We start from the raw sequence: 17,215 nt of genomic DNA, 5'->3' as shown, positions 1-17,215 counted from the left end.
TTAAAGCCATAATGATCTCAATTAATCTAGTAAGTCAAGTGTCTTATTAAAGCATATTCAGAAACAATATAAAAAAGCACAATTGAAGGATCCAATAAAGCAATTTTCATTATCAATAACTTAACAGAGACTGGTTACATGATAAAACCTTAGTCTACCTCAGCTACAGATAATTTTTGTAAGGATGTTCACTATGCTATGAGAGATACCTTTCTTTGTTCTAAACATGTTATGATGTATATAAAATTGAAGATTATATGTGAATACCATAATATTAATAGACAGGCAATACTATTAGTGCCATTTTACACAGCACTCAATTCAGAATGTTTACCTGCTCTTCCTTGAAACCACCCTTTTAGGGGAGATCTACATGTAAAGAGGAAAGTTATAAGATCTAGAACAGCACCTTATAATTGTCACAAAATGGGATCAACTTAATGAACTACTATTCTGGGGTTCTGTTAGGAAGCTAGATAAGCACTGCTGGTGTGTCTGTATAATCTACTAACCACTGGTGGAGTGTTTGTATAATCTACAAAGGCTGGGACCAAATAAAGAGCTGCAACTAGGACCTTCCACCTTTGGCACAAATCACAGGTTGGAACCTCTTCAGGTACTTGGTACTGTAGGTAAATTAACAGTACTCTAGGTAGCCCAAAATGGATTTTATTCATTATCAAGAGCATTAAACAAATTTTAACAAACCAACCTTCCGATCGGCAATGTAGAGGGCTTCAGCCAGTTTGGCAAAATTTTCATTTATATGTACTGTTTGTAGTCCTCTTCCATCAGCAGCTAGACGTTTGTCTAATGGAATTGTATAACCCTTTGCATTTTTCCAGTTTGAAATGCAAGGAGGAATCTTCCACTCTTGTTGTTCCTTTATAGTCATCTTTCTGCTGGGAGAATGTATGACAGGTGCAGGAGGAGAAGGTGGTCCCCGGGGAATTTTCTTATTAATCTTGAACCTTGGTGGCTCCATTGGATCTTTCTGCATTTCTACCATTCGAATAACCCTCTGTTTAGCTCCACAGTTGAAAGCCACTCCTTGCTGAGATGGCGTATACCGGATATACTGAGCAGGAGCCAGTTTATCAGCTGCTCGAACTGGCATGGTGGCAGCAACCTTCTGTGATACAGATTTCTCTAAGGCTACCCTTGTCTTTTCTGTTATCTGTTTAATAGCTTCTTCATCAGGTCTTTGCAGGTCTGGATCATCTGCATTCATAACCTCCTTTGGAACCAGGTCAGTGTATTTACTATAAATGACCTTGTCTTTTGACTGTCCCTGTCGAGCGATTGCATCATATTTAATTTTTCCTTCAGGATCCACCTAAATGGCTAGTACATTCAACATTTTTTTCTTTCGTCCCATATCCAATGGGTATTGGGCCACATGGATCTCTGGAAAGGCTCCTCCATCTCCAAAATCCTCTAATAACCGAGGTATCCATCCTTTCCGGTACCGTAAGGAGGAGGTTCTCTTCGGGATGAGACCAGTGAAGTCTGCCGTGATCTTTGGGATCTTGCTTTTTCTTCGGCCTCAAGCTGGTCCTGAGATAGCTGAGTAGGTGCAGGTAAAAAGCTGGTGAGCGCCATCTTCTTCTGCTTCATCCAGTCTATCATTAACTGAACTGTTGCTATACAACATATGATTTGTGTGTGTATGAGTGAGAGAAATAAGGAAGGTCTCATGACAATTATTATTTATTTCTGTAACTGATCACATGGTTCTAGCTATTTATAACAACCTTTTACTACATATTCCATATTCCCTTTGTGAGCATCTCAGCCAGTTGTGGTGCTGTATCAGGTGGGATAACTGAAAACATCATTCCTGAAGGGACTGGGCCACCAGTAGTCTTATCTGTGTTGGATTGTTAGAGCTTTCTATTGACCTTTATCACAGGGTATGGTAATACTAACAGACACAATCAGGGAGTTCCTGTATTTCTTACCTCAGTCATGAAATAGTAGTCCAGTTCCACTTGGTAATCAGGATGTTAACCCCTGCCAATCCTTCTTTCCCTTGATTCTGAGGTGTAAAGAGTCCAAAGTGACTGGCTAGCAGACTTAATTTCAAGTTCAATAGAATCATTCTTGTCTCCTGGTAGAATCACTCCTCCCTCTGGAAGCAAGACCTCTGAGCCAGCAGAACAAAAAGTCCTGGGAATCAGAAACAAAATTACAAGGTGTAACAAAGAATGATGGTACTGCCATTTCTACCCCTTGATTTCTAAACCCATGAATACTGCCCATCAAAGAAACAGTGTCATGCTAGTGGGTATTCAAAAAGTTCGTGGAAAATGTGTTTTGGTTTTAAAAGCGTGGATTGGGGGGAAGATACCAAAATAAATTCATACTTTAATTTCATTTTTCCATAGTACTTTTGAAGTAGCCTCATAGTTTGAACACTGATTCTGAACATACACAACCTTCTGGAGAACCTTACCTTAGTCCTACAAAGTATGGACTCCTTACTGACTCTGTAAATCTTTAAAAGGCCATTTCACCATTCTATTGAGCCAGTTGCTTAAGGATAGTGAACATGGTAAGAACAGTGAATTTCATGATCATGGACCCATTGCCTCTTTTGTTTCTCTGTAAGATAACTTGCTCAATTAGAAACAATAATATATGTAAAATACATGATGGTAAATAAGGTACTATGTAAGTCTACACTTGGTAGTTTTGGTAGAAGTATTATAGTCAGGGAGGATAAGCCCATATCCAGAGTAAATATCTATTTTGGTAAGGATGAGACATTGCCTCTTCCATGGTGAAAGTTGTCTAATATACTCAACATGCTACCAGATAGCTGAATGATCATCCTAAGTAATGATACCATATCAGTAACTCAGTTTTGGTCTCTGATACTGGAATATTGGGCGCTTAACTGTGGATTAATGAGATAAACCTTGGCGAGTAGAAGTCTATGTCACTGAGCCCACGTATAACCTCCATCCCGACCATCATGGCCTCTTTGTTCATGAGTCTATTGGTGATGACAGGATGGCTGTGGAAAGAAGTTGCCTGGTATCCACAAAACAGTTCATTCCATTACTTGATTACTAAAGTTCTCCTCTATTTCAATCACTTTTGTGTGAACATTCACATGGGACAAAAAAATCTTCAAATTTATGCCCACTCAAAGAGCTCTATTTACATGCTTCTCTAGATTTCTTTGTAATTTATTTTTCCATTATGGTGCTTCTCAGTTCCTGACCATCTATCCAAACCATTGACTCCACCCTATAAATTGGTGTCTAATCACACATCTCATTCTCCTTCCAAGGGAAGTGCATGATGATGTACACTGCTAGAAGTTCTACTCACTTGGAGGACTCCCTTTCACCACAGTCCTTCAGTGATGTCCCAGAGAGCGATTGTAGTATTGTAGCTGTCAACTTGTGGGTTGTGACAGTATATCATACAGAGCGATCTACAAATAAGGCCTAGGTCTTCTCTTCCTCTGTCACTTGATCATAGGTAACTCTCCATGAAGCAATACATGCAGGAGTAGAGACCATAGCTACTTGGGCCATTTTTTCATGTAATTTACTTGTTCCTTTAGAGCCTATTCAGGCCCAATCTCATACATGCTATTTCCATTTGATGATGGAGTATTGCTGTGCACACCCAATTTTATGAATTGATGGGTCAGATAACACCCAGTTCTATGAGCAGCTCAGGTCACATGGTAACTCTGGCCCACAGTCAAATGTCCAGTCTTTAAGGCCCAGTAGCAGATCAAGAACTGTTTTCAAAAAGAGAATAGTTATCTGTGGACAATGACATTACCTTGCTCCAAAGTTCTAAAGGCTTCTGCTGTGATTCATGTATAGGGACCTGTCTAAGCTACCAAATACCATCTCTGCCCACTCTGACACATAAAATACTACTGGATCTGCTGTTTAGTTGGCCCAAGTGGCAGAGCCTCTGGCACGACAGCATGGACCTGTTACAGAGTCTTCTGTTCTGGCCCCACTCAAAGCTAGCAGCTTTTTGAGTCATCCACTAGGTTAATGTGCTGAATTAACACATCCAACTGAGAAATGTGTTGCCATCAAAATCCAAAGAGGCTCCCTAGACCTTGTGCCTCTTTCTTGGTTGTAATAAGGGCCAGATGCAGCAATATATCCTTCACCTTAGAAAGAATATATTAACAAGGCCCTTGAGTTTTTGTCAGATTTCTCACCCTCTGACATACAAATGTCTTATTTATAAGTTCTAGAGTAGTTGCTTTTCTTTTGCCTTAGTCCATTTGGCCTGGTATAACAAACTACCATGAAATGCTTTAACTTATAAACAACAGGATTTTTTTCCCCACACAATTCTGAGCTGAGAAGTTCTATTGGGTTGTCAGAAAAGTCATGATGCATTTTATCATAGAAAAATATTTCATGACTTTTCCAACAACCTAATAGATCAAAGGGCCACCATATTTGATGTCTTATGAGGCACAATTCCTGGCTCACAGATGGCCATTTTCTTGACTAATTCTCACGTGGAATATGGAATAGAGGGGTTCTCCAGGGCCTATTTTATAAGGGCAGGAAATACTCCCATTATTGAAGGCTCTACCCTCATAACCTAATCACCTCCTAATCACACCATAATGGGGGTTAGGATTTCAACATTTGAAATTTGGAAGGACAAAAATAAAATTAAGTTTATAGCATCATCCATTTATCAAGTACCTTTGATATTTGCAGTGTGTAAGGTCTCTCTTACACCTTCCACTAATTCCAGAAATAACCCAGAGATCCTGACTACAACATGGTCAATAGCAACATAGTCTATTGGGTCATCAAAAAAGTCATGACAGGGACCAGCAGTTAGCGTAATGGCTATGTCACTGGACTCCCATGTAGTCGACCGTGGTTCACGTCCTGGACCCGGTGGCTTAAAACTCATGCAGGGCGCATGTGCGTGCGTGCCCAAGATCCCAAGAGGAGTACGGAGGAGAAGGGATTGCGACGTGGCCATCCCCCCTGCGGGGTGATTTCTCGCTTTCTATCTCTCTGTCTCTCTCTGTCTGGTGAGCGCACGTGCCCTATAGCAAAAAACTCTCAAAAACAAAAAAAGTCGTGACATATTTTCCTATGTAAAAAGTGCCTCATGACTTTTCCAACAACCAAATACATTCTAAGAGTGTCCTAGTCTTCCTGATTGTGCTTCAGGGGATTAAAAACAGCCCTAATGAAGTGAGTTTTCATTCCAAAATACATTGACATGGGGGAACTTGAGTAATACTTGCAAGTATCCTATCATTTGCTTTCTCAGTGCTATAGAATAAAGTAACAGAGATGCCAGGTCACACTGCTGACTAATACTGAATGGGAGAGAGCAGAAATTTCATTTCACAGCTGTTTTCCTATTTGGGTTCAGTCTTTTCACATTCACCAATGCTTGGTACTTTTGTAGCTATTAGCCTTAGTAACCACAGATAGATAGTCATTAGAGATGATGGTGTTCTGAGTCATCGTTAGAATTTTTCTTGTTTCTCTTTCCCACTTGCACAAATAAATCCCTCGTTATCATCCTTATGTCCTATGTCTGTGAGTCTATCCTAATTGATATGACTCTTTGTGAGTATGTCTCTCCTTTTACAGCTCTGCATGTTATTGGTTCGTAATGATTACTGGTGAACTACTTTGGGTATTAATTTGCACTGATTATGCCCCAATTTAAGTAAAGAGGTCAATACTTTATAGAAACCTATGAATTAATAGTGAAGAAATAGCACTAACTTACTAATAGGACCATGTTTGCTGTTTCCCCTTAATAAGTTGAGGGTCAACATTTCTGGGTGATACTATCTTTCATGAAAACATAGCCTAGCATGCCCACTTTCATAATGCTAAGGAAGACATGATTTGCACACAATGCATTATAGTAAGAAAGATAAGTTTTACTGTTAAAAAAATCTTCATTGGAGAAAATGCTTCCTGTTGGTCATTAAGCTGTATTACAAAAAAAAGCCTGCAATCAGAACAGTGCAGTGGAGGAATGTAGTATGTTAGATATATTATGCAAAGAAATCAGATCTTCAAATAGCTGCTAATACATAGTTTACACTTTTGTAGGTGAAATATGCGTTCTTCACACTTAGGTCTCACCATTCTCTTGTTCTTTAAATCTGTTTTTCATCCACACATAGGCAGTCACTAGAACAAAAAAGCTGATGTGTTGATTAAACAATTCCTGCATACTTTATAAAGAAATTCTTTATTTTTTTTAAGGTTAGTTATGTATTTCTTCCATGAGCAAGAGACACAGAGGGAGGGCAAGAGAGAGAAACAGTACCCCCAACAAGGTCCCCACACCATGATCAACCCCCAGCCTGCCCCAGATCATGGGCACATATGCCCAGTGTACTCAGCAAGATCTCCACATGCAAGCCCAGAACCTACCCATGTAGGCAAGTCTCACAGAGCATTGCATTTCCCTGTCCAGCCTACATAAGGGAATTATTTTCTATCAACTAAAAAATATCAGAGTTAGTACCAAATGTATTTGGGATTTAGTTCAATTTACTGACTTATATTTTTGTCTCAAACCGATAACCTCTGCAGGTAATATCTTCCTGCTAATAACAGGCCTATACTAATGCTTTGTTATGTTTTACTAAAAGACCAGTTCTCTGAAATCCATTCATCATTTTAATACTGTGTAGATGAAATATGAGATATATTTTAAAAGTTGTGAAGTAACTTGGTAAGGTATTTAACAGAGATTTTATATCTTTAATTGAAATGTCACAAACCATCATAGTTGCAGCAATACGTAAGGAGCACTAAAGGCTTGTTTGTTGCTCAGGGCCGTTGCTGGGGGCTGAGAGGTACTCTGTTTCAACAGTCACATAGAGATCCAGGCTCTTTTTTATCTTTCTGTCAATTTCTCAGTTCTCAGGGTCTTTCCACAGATCCCTTGCATCTATCAGCAAATGAAAAAGAAGAAGGTAAAGGCGACTCCAAAGGCAGTTTCAGAAGCCAGGCCTCAAAGAGGGAGATGTGTCATTCCCCCTGCCACTGGCCAGGCTGGTCACCAGGCCACTCAGTTACGGAGTCAAGAAATATAGTCTGTTGTGTGGCTAGGAAGGGAAGGAAAACAAAGATATTGGTGAGCACCACTTATCTCAGACCTGAGCTTGGAGGTGTGTGCTTACGTCCATCCATAGCACAGATCTGTCTGAACAGATGTCTGAGGTCAGCATGTGTCAATCTGAGAACTTAAGAGACAAATCATAGGTTCTTGTGTGAATTTCCTTGCTTTCTTTGTTTTATAGTTAACTTTCATATTATTAAGTGAAAGAAAAAAAGAAAGTGACAAATGTTTGTAGTTATCAGAATGCAATTCTCAAGCTCATGTAGAGTTTCATTCTTGGGCTGGATCCATAGTGCAGTGAGGGAGGCAGATCTCACATGGCTAATCACAATTCAAATGCCAGCCCCAGTCATCGAAAACACACAGTTCCTTCGATGAGTTTTAGAAGATGGGTCAGGTAATAATCTGTGTGTGTGAGTGTGTGTGTGTGTGTGTGTGTGTGTGTGTGTAAATGCACATGATTGTCCAGGATCTTGATAGAAAGGAGGAAAGGGGTTTGCAGTATGACTAGGCCCTGCTGGGGAGTGCTGTCTCTGCCTCTCCCTCTCCTTCTTTCTTGTTCTGGTATGTGCCCATATATTCTGGTATTTAAAAAAAAAAAAGTTTTATTTTCCATGAAGTATCACTTAAATATTAGTCACTTGTTTATTGTGTTTATTAAAAAAAAGATGTGTACACTAATCTAATTTTAACTAAACTTGTAACCATGTAACTGTGTAAGAGAGTTATATTTGTCATCTAAAGTTTGTATTAATTGACATTTTGTTGTCTCTTGAAATCTATCCCATATGTAGTATGACATTTCCCTGCGATCAATTTAGCAGTTAAATTTGTTTTGAAGTCGAAATTTTCAAACAGTTTATTCACTCTTTATGACTTGTATTTTTTAACTTGATTTCCTTTTAATGCTTCCTCATTTAATGTCCTTTTTCAGTGCTTCCTCTTCTATGTCCTGAATCAGCTTCTTGGGTTGATATAGCTGTTTATATTGCGTTTGAGAGTTTTACAGGACTTCTAATTTCAGAACTTCTGACATCTAAGCCCGAATATTGCTTCATACAGCATTTATGGTTTAAATAATAACCTTTAAGGGCCAAATGGTGATATAGCAGTAAAATATTATATTCTGAGAGGCTGATCCATATGGATAGGTTCTGGGTTCATTCCAGAGACCTCCCTAAATATTCCCAGGCATGCATGTGTCCATAATCTGGGGCCAGCAAGAGGTAGACTGTAGCATCAAGACCTTGCTAAAGATTCTGTATCTCTGTCTCTATCTCTCTCACTCACTCATGGAAGATACGAATAAGTACAGCTTTAAAAATACACATATATACCTTTGAATGAGCACCACTGTGTTCATTTGAATGTGTAACCAAAAAGAACACATATCTTAAGTAGATTGCTAGAACCAAGTTGTGCTTTTCTTTAAAATTATTTTAATTGTATTTATTATTATTATTATTATTATTATTTTCTATAAGGTATATGTGCTCATCAGAGAGTGACAGAGAGAAAGAGAGAGAGGGAAAGTGAGTAAGCAAGGCACCAGGTACAGGACTTGAACCATGGTTGGCCATGTGAAAGTTCAGCACCTTAACCACCATGCCACCTGCTGGCTCCAAACTGAATTTCTTGACATGTTGGATTTATATGATGTCATGAGAATTATTCACACATAATTTTTAACTTTTAGTTTTGGATAGTAGTTAATATTCATGGTACTCTAAATGATTTCTGTTGCCACTGACACCTTTAAATATATTAACCTGTGACATATCAGTGATTGATAAACAGTGAGACTATTCTATCTGGACCAGTCCAGTGAGCTAGTAAACCAGATGGTATGGTTGAACATTAATCGGGCACCTGTGAGATGCAAAGATGAGCTCTCTGAGGACACTTACATCCACAGTTCTGAGTGGGGGTGTGTGCTGTTACCTGCATGTCTATAACTAGAGAACCTGGCAGGAAAGTAACTTCCAAAGGAAAGGCTGTGGGAGTCTGTTGAGTCTTTGATGAATTTTAGTAGATGGATTATGTAATACTTCACAGCAAGGTGACATTAAGAGCAAGATCTTTAAAAATAATGAGTAGAATCAGAAGAATGGATAGGACAGTATTTTCAAACCTGATTTCAAACCTCTACTACTCTGTGGGAGCCTCCTTAATGACTGGATCTAATTTATCTCTCTATCTTATCTAAAAATAGGGTAAATACGATAAGCTTCCTAATGTCCAGCACTGTCCTGGGATTATAAGAGTTTATTGGAGGGAGGAAGGGAAGGTGGAAAAGAAGAACAGAGGGAAGGCAGGAGGCAAGGAAGAAAAAAAAGATAAGATGTTAGATCATTTTTTCTTTTATTTATTTATTCATCCAAGTAAAAGGCAAACTAAAACTAGGAGAGGTGTGTACAATGGCATGGGTGATGGGAGGAGAGAGAATTTCAAGATTAGGGCACATTCTGGCGTTGCTAAGGCTTTCATTAACACAACCCTCAGCGTTAAGGATATAAACTGAATTATGGTCTTCTTAATAAAGGAACACCCCCCCCACCCCCATTAAGTTCTTGATGCCACAATCCACCCCCAGTCTCCCTAGCCTGGATCATGGGCACATACATGCCTTGCAGAGTCAAAGAGGTCTCCAGAGTGAACCCCAACCCTTCCCACAAGGGTTAGGTTCTCGCATGGGTTAGCTTCTCACAGCATAGGGTTTTGTTTGTTTGCTTGCTTGCTTTTCTTTTTTGCATTTTGACTATTATTTTTAAAGCAAAGTTAAAGACAATCTGAGAAAAAAATTGCACTGAGTACGCTCATTAAATAAGTATGTAGGGATTAAATCAAAATAAGGGAAATATTTTCTATTCTGAAACTCTGGAAATAAGTTCTATTGTTCCAAAGGTTCTTTTTTTTTCTTCTTTTGGAGAGGTTTTTGCATTACACTAACTGCTGGACCCCAAAGATTCTTATACTTCCAAAAAGGGGGAGAAATCATGGCAATTAAAGCTGCCTCTTAATCATGTAAATCTACAGTAGCAACCAAGTTTTTCTGTTCTTCCCAATAAGTCAGTTTTTGTGTTTTTTTTGTTTTTGTTTTGTTTTGAGAGTTCTTTGCTATAGGGTGCATGCACTCGTCAGAGAGACAGAAAAGAGACAGAGAGACAGAAAGCGAGAAATCAGCCCCCAGGGGGGATGGTCATGCCGCAATCCCTTCTCCTCCATTCTCCTCCCAATAAGTCAGGTTTTTTTTTTTGTTTTTTTGGTTTTTTTTGGAGAGATTTTCGCTATAGGGCACGTGCGCTCACCAGACAGAGAGAGGCAGAGAGACAGAAAGCGAGAAATCAGCCCCCAGGGGGGATGGTCATGCCGCAATCCCTTCTCCTCCATTCTCCTCTCAGGATCTTGGGCACGTATGCACACGTGCCCAGCGTGAGTTTTAAGCCACCGGGTCCGGGACACAAACCGTGGTTGACTACGTGGGAGTCTAGCGACATAGCCATTACGCTAACTGCTGGTTCTCCCAATAAGTCAGTTTTGATCTTCAAATTGTGCCTTGTTCCTTAAAAGATAAGATGCTAGAAATTCAAAGGAATTTGGTAGTCTTTCCTTTGCAAAAACAGCAAATCCCCATAAAAAGGTAGGCACAACTGTCTGATCCAGGTAGGCACAAGTTGGAAATGACTATAGATTCACTTTCTGTTTTAACGACTCTTCTGTATTAATCTTCTCATTTTCCCCTATCCTCCACATTGTCTGTAAGACCATACTCAGAATAAGGATTTTTTTTTTTTTTTGAGAGTTTTTTTGCTATAGGGCACGTCGCGCTTGCAAGACAGAGAGATAGAAAGTGAGAAATCATCCCCCGGGGGGATGACCACTTCTCCTTCATTCTCTTCTTGGGGTCTTAGGCACGCACGCACATGCACCCAGTGTGAGTTTAAGCCACTGGGTCCGGGACTCGAACCACGGTCGACTACATGGGAGTTCATTGACATAGCCATTACGCTAACTGCTGGTCCCCTAAGGATTTTTGTTTGTTTGCTTTTAGAGAGAGATTTTTGCTACAGGGCGTGTGCACTCACCAGAGAGACAGAGAGTGAGAAATCACTCCCTAGGGGAATGGCCAGGTCACAATCCTTTCTCCTCTGTTCTCTCAGGATTTTGGGCAGGCAGGAATATGCACCCATGTGAGATGTAAGCCACCAGATCTGGGACTGGAGGGAGTCAAGCTACATAACCATTACACCATCTGCTAGTCCCTTCAGAGGATTCACAACCTGCATCTGTCCCTCCAGCATCTGCTTCAGCTCCATGGCAGACCCTATAAGTCATAGTACTTATTTCTAGATTGGGCCCAAATTGTTCATTCTTAAAAGCCACAATGTAGTGTTTTACCACTGCCACTGTCCAGCCCTTAAAGGTGTGTAATTTAAATTATAAATGCTGTTTGAAGCATAGAAAGTTCACAGCAAGATACTTCCTGTGGACCGGTAGTACTTCCTGGGGTTGTTTAAGTTTCTAGGCTTTAAATCTTAGATCAATGGGGCTGGCAGTTGATGTGGTGGTTAAGGTGCTGGACTCCCACGTGGCTGACTGTGGTTTGAGTCCTAGACCAGGTGGCTTGCTTTCTCATTTTCTCTCTCTCTGGTCAAATTTTAAAATAATAATAATTAATAATAAAATAATTCTTTTAATAAATTAAAAAGTAAATCTTAGGTAAATTAATTCTGTGGGTTGATTGCTCTAAAACCTGTCTCTTTCAAGAATCAAGCTGTGTTCCCTTTCTTTAGGGGGCTTTGGCAAACAATTCTAGAGTTAACATTCTCAAACATTCTTTATTGCCCAGACTTGGAGGTCATCTAGTCATCCTGCATCTGCTGTCTCCTTTGCTGTTTTGTTTGCCCTTCCCTATGCTCTCTTCAAACCTGTTTGTCTTTCTTGAAGTGAAACAACCAAAACTACACCCAGCACACCAATGACAGTTTTTAACAAGTGTAACTTGTTATCATCATCTTATTATTATCATCATATTATTATCATCTCAAAAATTCTAGTGCCTTATTTAGGGCTGACATGGTACTGTATCTTGGAAACTTTGCACTTGAATCGTGTTTTACAGTTTTCATTGCTCCTAAACTGCATCTTAGTCATTTTATAATACTCCTTTGCGATGGAGATAGCTGCTATTGTTATCTTCACTTTATAGGTGAGGAAACTGAGGCTTAAGGAAGTGAAAGGACTTGCCCAAGGTCACAACAATCAGCAATTAAAGAGGCCCAGCTACAGCGGCACAGGTGGTAGAGGCCACATGGAAGGCCAGGGAGTTGGGTCCCACATTTACCTGCATGCACACCTAAGATCCTGCCTGGCTGGAAGGCAGTAGGATGGAAGACTGTGGCATGCAAGATCCTGTTGAGGGTGTTTGTCTGTCTGTCTCTTTCTCCCAAGAAATAAAATTAACTTTTTAAAAAAGTAATGAAAGAGCCAGAACCAGAGTCTCTGACTCTAAAACCACAATGATGAGGAGTAATCAACCATCCACTGCAGTTTATTAAATGTGTGCTTGCTAAATTTTAGGCACAGCACTAAGTGCATTCCATGTTTTCATCTTACAATTGCCAACCCTATTAGCAGAGGGTTAGAGCAGTTAAGTGATTTTCAAAAGGTCACAGGGCTGGCAAACAGCAAAAATAGCATCTGAATCCGTATCTGTCAGACTCCACATGCTTGCGTCTTCTCACCCCCTCCTATATCCCACCCAGATCTCTGACTCCAAGTCCACTCTCAAGCAACAACTGCACATAATTCAGAAAACAGTCCTGGGTTGTATCTTCTAACTTGGAGTTTGTCATCCTGCAAGTAGGCTTCTAAAGGGAGACTGACCATACTGGTTGGCTCAGAACTAAGGGGTTTCCGTACCTGGAGAAATTTCAGTGCTAACACTGGAAAATCCTGGACCTACTTCTGGTTCTTTTTCATGAAAGAGAGGGGAAAATAAAAATCTGTGAGGGGCCAGCAGTTAGCGTAATGACTATTTTGCTGGACTCCCACATGGTCGCCTGCGGTTCGAATCCCAGACCCGGTGGCTAGGGCTCACACCGGGCGTGTGTGCGTGTGTGCCCAAGATCCCAAGAGGAGAATGGAGGAGAAGGGATTGCGAAGTGGCCATCCCCCCTAGGGGGTGATTTCTCGCTTTCTGTCTCTGTCTCTCTCTCTTTCTGGCGAGTGCATGCGCCCTATCGCAAAAACCTCTCAAAAAAAAAAAAAAAAAACTGTGAGAGATTTCTCATTCCTATTATTTATCTGAATTAATTTGTTATTTTATTTCCTGGAAAAGGTGAGTTGTCCTTGGAGTTAAGATGTTGCTTCTGGACCAGGATGTAGTGCAGTGATAATGCAACTGAACCCATGTGGGCAAGACCCTGGTTTCTTTTCCTGGGACCTCCTTGTGCTCACCAGATGTGCATGTGTGGTCTGTGGTCCAGGCTGGATGAGACTGGGGACGGATTAAGGCATAAAGACCTTGTTGGAGTGCTTCTCTCTCTGGCTCTGTCTCTCAGTCTCTCTCGCTCTCCCAGAAATAGGTAAATAAATGTAACAACAACAAGAAAGAAGTTGCTTCTAAAGAAGAAAGGGAGGAACTTGAACCCTGATGTGTGCAGGTAATGTTTAATGGCCCACGAGATTCTCCTGGCCTCTGAAGACCTAGAAAAAAAGACTGAACATGGATATCTTTTCCACAGTGAAATTTAGTTTGACTGAATTTTATTCATAATTCTATTTCTGAACTTTCCCACACTGACCACGTAAAAGTCAGTTCTATGTATTTTCCCATCCCCTAGCCTCCTAAATTTTATTATTTCTTTTATGTTTTTGAGGAGCTACTCCGAACCTCTACCCTCACATATTGAACTTGTGTTCATAAATGTATTCCTTAGCTGACATGTCCCTTAAGAACAACCCAGCTCATAAACTGTTGTTTTATAAAGTTTGAAATCACAAAATCTTGGCTTGGAGCACAACCATTAAACATAAAAACATGACATTGAATAATGTTCTGTTTTGTTTTGTTACTATTTTACTTAAGAAGCCCACATACTAAAGCAAAGGCTCTGGTAGTATTCTTTTGCAGTCTAGGGCAGGTTTGCAGTTAGCAGGGGCAGAATACCTAGGCCCAGAAGCTCGTAATTCCTGCTATATCACTAGTCTTCTCTCAGTTGTAAGTGGGTAATTGTTACTTCCTTTATGTGTGTGTATATATATATTATATTATGAATTATATATAATATAAAATATATATTATATAAGCATTATATAATATAAAATATTTTATTTACTTATCTATTTTTAAAAATATATATTATATATAATATATAATAAGTATATATATTATAGATACACATACACACACACATAAATAAAATATTTTTAGAAGTGTGTGTTTATATTGCACTGGGTTTTGCTTTTGTTTTTAGAGTTCATTTTCTTTTGAGAGAGAGATGGTGTGTGTGTGTGTGTGTGTGTGTGTGTGTGTGTGTGTGTATGTATCTGTCTGTGAGAGAGAGGAAGAGAGATACACCTCCACCCTGACAGGAGAGGAGGTCACACTATGATCCCCTCCCCTAGACCTCTAGTCAGCCAGCCAGAATCATGGGTTAGGACTTGTACCCAATGTCATTTTCAGGTCCATCCAGGATCTAAACCCTGATCAGTCACATGGCTCCAACATTGCAGAGCAATGCACTATGCCTACACCATCACAGAAGGGCCAGGACCGGATTTTATATGAAAGTTGAGTATAAACGCGAGTTGAGTCGCTCAGTCATCGAAAAATGTAAAGAAAAGTAAGAATCCTAGTGACTCGATCTTTTTTCATGGTGACCTCTCAGATGGTTCAGCTGAGCCATTCATGTGGGCTGGGGCCCTGCTTGATGAAAGAGGGCAGAGATGAGAAAGGGTCAAGTCATGTCATGCTCATGCTCTGCTGGCACCAAGGAGCACATGAGAGAATTTCGCTTAAATGATAATGACCAGGAAAAGGGGGTTCTATTACAATAAGTTGCCTTTTTTTCCAGCACCCACCATGTTCTAGTATTTTTCTAGGAACATTGGCTCTACCTACCTTATTATGATAGAGAAGAGACAAATTATCAGGCTGTATAAGTGCTATTATAAAACCTACCAGGATAAGGAGATAAAAGCCAAAGAATGGAATGGAGTACTGCTTTAACTGGTACGATTGGGGAAGATCTCTCCAATCAAGTGGTGACTGATTAGACTCTGAATGAAGTGAGACAGGGAACCATGTCTATGAGAGAAGAACATTACAACAAGAAATGGTCAAGATAAAGACTGGTACTTCTGGACACTTCATGGTGACCTGACAACTCAAGGAGATCACGGTGTATGCCACAAACTAAGACACACAAACTAGGAGAATAACTGTGTATTCTTTCATAGATGCCTTGAGCTGTTGTATCACCACAGTAATGAATAATTCTAGTTTTTAAATATATGCCTCAAATACAAAAAAGTAGAAAGAAAATCCTCAGGGTCTGGCTCCATAGCATAGCAGTACTTCACTGCTCAAGAGAAGCCAGATCCCACATGACAACTGCAGTTTGAATCCTTAGCCTAGTCAGCCCAAAATGCCCCAGACACATTTGAGTATCCAAGATTCAACATGGAGGATTGAAGGAAGGGGATTGTGGTATGACTGGGCCCTGTGGAGGGTGTTCCCCTCTCTCTCGCTTTCTCTCTCTCAATCATGCACATGCTCTATCATGAATAAAGATTTTTAAAAGGTTTTAAAATCCTCCTCATAATTGACAGGATACCAGGAAGAATACTTGGAAGGGTCTACCTACAGGAGAGGACAAAATTAGCTATATGAAAGAGGCTGTTCTACTAGCAAACAAATCTTTTGAGCAGAACTTAGAAGAATCAAATTGTTTCCAAGCAACTTGACAGGTTCTGAGAACAGATGCAAAAATATTTTTAAGGAAGAAAAAAATGTTCAAGACCCAATAAGGTAAAATTCTAAATGTCTGGCAGCCAATTAAATAGTACGAGACATATGAAAGAGTGGGAAAATCTGTACTATAATTAAGAGAAAAATCAAGCAGTTAAAAAAAGACTTACAAATACCACCAATGAAAGATTAAGAAAGCAAGAATAATAATCTAATCATTTTAGTATTATTTCATATATTTAAGATGATAGATTAAAGGCTGAGCATGTAGTTATTGGCATAGAAAATACGAAAAATATACAAATTGAAATTAAAAAGATGAAAACTGCAGTGTTGAAAAATACACCAGATGAAATTAAAGAGCAAGACATACTAGGCAGTAAACTTGAAGTCATGGGAATAAAAACTATTGTAAATGAAACATAGGAAAAAGACAGAAAAGAAAGTGATCAAAATATTAGTAAACTGTGAAAAAACACCAGGCAACCTGATCTGCATGTAAATGAAACCTTCAAAAATGGCAGAGATTTGGGGAAAACATAGAAAAGATATTGAATGTTGAAGCGGGGAGATTAATGTCTCTGTATTGACTGACATGCAAGGCATTCCCTTTTGAAAAAGCAATGTAATATACTGTAAAGTTATATGTAATCCAAGAAGATTATGTTGATAATAAATTTAAAAAAACAATAAAAAAATGGCAGAGAAAGATAATAGGAGGCAGGAAAACACACACACACACACACACACACACACATACACACACACACACAAACCTTGAAAACGTACTGACCAGGGACCAGCAGATGATATAGTGGTTACATCACTAGACTCTCACATGATGGCAGTTTGAGTCCCCAACCCGGTGGCTTGAAAATCATGTTGGACATGTGTGCATGTGTGCTCAAGATCCCAGGAGGAGAATAGAGGAGAAGGGATTGTGGTATGGCCACCACCCCCAACCCTGCCAGGGCTGATTTCTCATTTACCCTCTCACTGTGTCTGTCTCTGTCCCTCTAGCAAGCACATGTGCCCTTAGGTAAAAACCTCTAAAAAAGGAACAGTGAACAAAAACTTTAGAAATTGGGTCAAAACTTAAAGTCACAGATTCAATGGGGCCAGTAGGTG

At 39.7% G+C, this 17,215-nt stretch overlaps 1 protein-coding gene and 2 pseudogenes across 1 annotated transcript in view; 1 reads left to right on the top strand and 2 right to left on the bottom strand.

The window, feature by feature from the left end:
* Nucleotides 1-17,215, top strand: part of CPA6 (carboxypeptidase A6) — a 371,754-nt gene that overhangs the window by 62,269 nt on the left and 292,270 nt on the right. The gene's annotated exons all lie outside the window — the stretch shown is intronic.
* On the bottom strand, nucleotides 667-1,602 carry LOC102490611 (SNW domain-containing protein 1 pseudogene; annotated as a pseudogene).
* On the bottom strand, nucleotides 10,645-11,429 carry LOC102486165 (protein dpy-30 homolog; annotated as a pseudogene).

Source organism: Tupaia chinensis, unplaced genomic scaffold, assembly GCF_000334495.1.
Source record: "Tupaia chinensis unplaced genomic scaffold, TupChi_1.0 Scaffold000288_2, whole genome shotgun sequence".
Lineage (NCBI taxonomy): Eukaryota > Metazoa > Chordata > Mammalia > Scandentia > Tupaiidae > Tupaia > Tupaia belangeri.
The sequence above is the reverse complement of the archived record's forward strand: the minus strand, read 5'-3'. Positions and strand labels throughout refer to the sequence as shown.